The sequence below is a fragment of the Schistocerca americana genome, unplaced genomic scaffold, assembly GCF_021461395.2.
Source record: "Schistocerca americana isolate TAMUIC-IGC-003095 unplaced genomic scaffold, iqSchAmer2.1 HiC_scaffold_47, whole genome shotgun sequence".
In the NCBI taxonomy this organism is placed as follows: Eukaryota; Metazoa; Arthropoda; class Insecta; order Orthoptera; family Acrididae; genus Schistocerca; species Schistocerca americana.
In genome coordinates, this window is record NW_025726203.1 from 257,983 (window position 1) to 262,500 (window position 4,518).

Consider the following 4,518-nt stretch of genomic DNA (forward strand, 5'->3'; position numbering starts at 1 on the left):
GGTACATGTGACCGTACAACGACTGCGCCAACAACGGCGAACCATGCGGTCCAAATGTTGTGCACTCAGCTACGTGTCGTCTCCCTATAAGAGCTGGATTGCAGTGTGGTATGCCCTGGATGGCGATCAGCATGAGCCGTCTGTTGATGTAGTGGCGCGTGTTGTCAGACGTAGTCGTCTCTTCTCACACACCGTGATAGCATGGTGCACTGCGTTCCACATCTGCGACATGCGACAGAGGCCGGTTGACAGTCGTTCGCGCAATGGACATCGCATACGTACGGGGGCCACCTTCCACGTGTTCGCGAAGCGTGCACATGTTGTTGCGTGTATGTGGGCAGACATAGTGTGTCGTGACACCTGACACAGGCATGCAACAATCGTTGAATTTGCAAATGGCGATGGACGCCTACGTTTGCTGGTGACGTTACGCAAATGAACAACTGGTAAACCGTTGTGGTGCGGTTGTTCTCGCTAGAGGTGAATCAGTGATGGCGACGATCGGTTGAGCTACCAACCGGTTGTTCCAGCGATACCCACCATGCCCACGAACGTGAATGGCATCTGGGTGTGAAGCGATACGCGGCGGTGGCTGGGTGGGACCGTCCCCGGCCGGTGAGGGGGGGCCTCCCGGCGTGCTGGCCGCGCGGTGCGTGGGCGCACGCGCTACAGCCGGCTGGTGGGGGCGGCCAGTGGCAGGCGCGCCGGCCGACGGAGGCGGCAGGCGGCGCAGCTGCGCGCCGGCGCACCCTGCACGCGGCGCCGTGCGGCCAAAGTAGGTCCTCGCGGGCCCGGTGCGAAGCGCGGTGGACATCTGCAGTGTGCTGGTCCGATTGAGGACTGTGTGCGCTGAGGATGCGCCGCCGCCCGGCGCTCGGCGCCGCGACGCCGTCTGCTGCTCGGTCGCCTCTGCGGTTCTCGCAGGTGGTTTGTATCGCAGCTGTGCGGACGTGTTGGCGCGTGCGCTGTGCTGGGAGAGTTCGCTTCGGCACCCAAGTGGGGCTTTTGTCCTTCTGTGGCGCTGGCGTTGGAGCTGCCGGTCACCGTAGGTGGCGCGTGTTGTCTCCCGCCGGCAATGCCACGACAGCACGCTCCCGGGCCTCTGTCGGCAGCGGCAAGCTCAGTTGGGAGCACGGGTGGTCGCACCTAAAGCGTCTACTCGCCAAACTCCGGGCGATTGCGCCTCTCTCGAACCCGACCAAGTACTTAGGACGGCGCTGCGCGCCGCCGGGACCTGAGAGGGTTTCGAGGTGTATGGTGCAGGGGAGCTCAGCCTCCTCCTGTTTGCAGAATAATTGAGCGGACGCTTGCGTGTTCGCGCGGGCCCCCGGGACACACTCCCGGGCGGCCGGCTGCTCAGCTCTAGTTGACGCAGCTCCCTGGTTGATCCTGCCAGTAGTCATATGCTTGTCTCAAAGATTAAGCCATGCATGTCTCAGTACAAGCCGCATTAAGGTGAAACCGCGAATGGCTCATTAAATCAGTTATGGTTCCTTAGATCGTACCCACGTTACTTGGATAACTGTGGTAATTCTAGAGCTAATACATGCAAACAGAGTCCCGACCAGAGATGGAAGGGACGCTTTTATTAGATCAAAACCAATCGGTCGGCTCGTCCGGTCCGTTTGCCTTGGTGACTCTGAATAACTTTGGGCTGATCGCACGGTCCTCGTACCGGCGACGCATCTTTCAAATGTCTGCCTTATCAACTGTCGATGGTAGGTTCTGCGCCTACCATGGTTGTAACGGGTAACGGGGAATCAGGGTTCGATTCCGGAGAGGGAGCCTGAGAAACGGCTACCACATCCAAGGAAGGCAGCAGGCGCGCAAATTACCCACTCCCGGCACGGGGAGGTAGTGACGAAAAATAACGATACGGGACTCATCCGAGGCCCCGTAATCGGAATGAGTACACTTTAAATCCTTTAACGAGTATCTATTGGAGGGCAAGTCTGGTGCCAGCAGCCGCGGTAATTCCAGCTCCAATAGCGTATATTAAAGTTGTTGCGGTTAAAAAGCTCGTAGTTGGATTTGTGTCCCACGCTGTTGGTTCACCGCCCGTCGGTGTTTAACTGGCATGTATCGTGGGACGTCCTGCTGGTGGGGCGAGCTGAAGGCGTGCGACGCGCCTCGTGCGTGCTCGTGCGTCCCGAGGCGGACCCCGTTGCAATCCTACCAGGGTGCTCTTGAGTGAGTGTCTCGGTGGGCCGGCACGTTTACTTTGAACAAATTAGAGTGCTTAAAGCAGGCAAGCCCGCCTGAATACTGTGTGCATGGAATAATGGAATAGGACCTCGGTTCTATTTTGTTGGTTTTCGGAACCCGAGGTAATGATTAATAGGGACAGGCGGGGGCATTCGTATTGCGACGTTAGAGGTGAAATTCTTGGATCGTCGCAAGACGAACAGAAGCGAAAGCATTTGCCAAGTATGTTTTCATTAATCAAGAACGAAAGTTAGAGGTTCGAAGGCGATCAGATACCGCCCTAGTTCTAACCATAAACGATGCCAGCCAGCGATCCGCCGCAGTTCCTCCGATGACTCGGCGGGCAGCCTCCGGGAAACCAAAGCTTTTGGGTTCCGGGGGAAGTATGGTTGCAAAGCTGAAACTTAAAGGAATTGACGGAAGGGCACCACCAGGAGTGGAGCCTGCGGCTTAATTTGACTCAACACGGGAAACCTCACCAGGCCCGGACACCGGAAGGATTGACAGATTGATAGCTCTTTCTTGATTCGGTGGGTGGTGGTGCATGGCCGTTCTTAGTTGGTGGAGCGATTTGTCTGGTTAATTCCGATAACGAACGAGACTCTAGCCTGCTAACTAGTCGCGTGACATCCTTCGTGCTGTCAGCGATTACTTTTCTTCTTAGAGGGACAGGCGGCTTCTAGCCGCACGAGATTGAGCAATAACAGGTCTGTGATGCCCTTAGATGTTCTGGGCCGCACGCGCGCTACACTGAAGGAATCAGCGTGTCTTCCTAGGCCGAAAGGTCGGGGTAACCCGCTGAACCTCCTTCGTGCTAGGGATTGGGGCTTGCAATTGTTCCCCATGAACGAGGAATTCCCAGTAAGCGCGAGTCATAAGCTCGCGTTGATTACGTCCCTGCCCTTTGTACACACCGCCCGTCGCTACTACCGATTGAATGATTTAGTGAGGTCTTCGGACTGGTACGCGGCATTGACTCTGTCGTTGCCGATGCTACCGGAAAGATGACCAAACTTGATCATTTAGAGGAAGTAAAAGTCGTAACAAGGTTTCCGTAGGTGAACCTGCGGAAGGATCATTACCGACTAGACTGCATGTCTTTCGATGTGCGTGTCGTGTCGCGCAACACGCTACCTGTACGGCTCGCAGTAGCCGTGCGCCGCGTGCGGAACCACGCGTGCTTCTCAAAACTAACGCCAATGTTGTGTGGTACGAGCGCTGAAGCGCTGGAGCGGCTGGCCTGCGGCACCTGGCGCCTGGCGCCGGTTTTGAATGACTTTCGCCCGACTGCCTGTCCGCTCCGGTGTGGAGCCGTACGACGCCCATCGGCCGTGAGGCCGTTGGACACAGAACGCTTGAACAGGGGCCGCCACACGCCTACGTCCCGCCTATGCAACTGTCTTGAAAGAGACAGTGGAAACTAAGAAAAAGATCACCCAGGACGGTGGATCACTCGGCTCGTGGGTCGATGAAGAACGCAGCAAATTGCGCGTCGACATGTGAACTGCAGGACACATGAACATCGACGTTTCGAACGCACATTGCGGTCCATGGATTCCGTTCCCGGGCCACGTCTGGCTGAGGGTCGGCTACGTATACTGAAGCGCGCGGCGTTTGCCCCGCTTCGCAGACCTGGGAGCGTCGCGGCCGCCTGTGGGGCCGGCCGCGCCTCCTTAAACGTGCGATGCGCGCCCGTCGCCTGGCGGTTCGCATACCGGTACTTACTCGGTAGCGTGCACAGCCGGCTGGCGGTGTGGCGTGCGACACCTCGTACAACGACCTCAGAGCAGGCGAGACTACCCGCTGAATTTAAGCATATTACTAAGCGGAGGAAAAGAAACTAACAAGGATTCCCCCAGTAGCGGCGAGCGAACAGGGAAGAGTCCAGCACCGAACCCCGCAGGCTGCCGCCTGTCGTGGCATGTGGTGTTTGGGAGGGTCCACTACCCCGACGCCTCGCGCCGAGCCCAAGTCCAACTTGAATGAGGCCACGGCCCGTAGAGGGTGCCAGGCCCGTAGCGGCCGGTGCGAGCGTCGGCGGGACCTCTCCTTCGAGTCGGGTTGCTTGAGAGTGCAGCTCCAAGTGGGTGGTAAACTCCATCTGAGACTAAATATGACCACGAGACCGATAGCGAACAAGTACCGTGAGGGAGAGTTGAAAAGAACTTTGAAGAGAGAGTTCAAAAGTACGTGAAACCGTTCTGGGGTAAACGTGAGAAGTCCGAAAGGTCGAACGGGTGAGATTCACGCCCATCCGGCCACTGGCCTCCGCCCTCGGCAGATGGGGCCGGCCGCCCGCGCGGAGCAATCCGC

At 57.8% G+C, this 4,518-nt stretch overlaps 3 non-coding genes across 3 annotated transcripts in view; all 3 read left to right on the plus strand.

Moving 5' to 3' along the window:
• The first annotated feature begins 1,376 nt into the window (after nucleotides 1–1,376).
• Nucleotides 1,377–3,286, plus strand: LOC124584008. Its single transcript, XR_006974429.1, has one exon. It is a non-coding gene; the product is annotated as a small subunit ribosomal RNA (ribosomal RNA).
• A 352-nt stretch (nucleotides 3,287–3,638) lies between these two features.
• On the plus strand, nucleotides 3,639–3,793 carry LOC124583954. The gene has a single exon (XR_006974380.1). It is a non-coding gene; the product is annotated as a 5.8S ribosomal RNA (ribosomal RNA).
• A 188-nt stretch (nucleotides 3,794–3,981) lies between these two features.
• LOC124584286 overlaps nucleotides 3,982–4,518 on the plus strand; it is a 4,224-nt gene continuing 3,687 nt past the window's right edge. The window contains exon 1 of the ribosomal RNA XR_006974675.1: nucleotides 3,982–4,518. This exon is cut by the window's right edge and continues 3,687 nt beyond it. This is a non-coding gene — a ribosomal RNA (large subunit ribosomal RNA).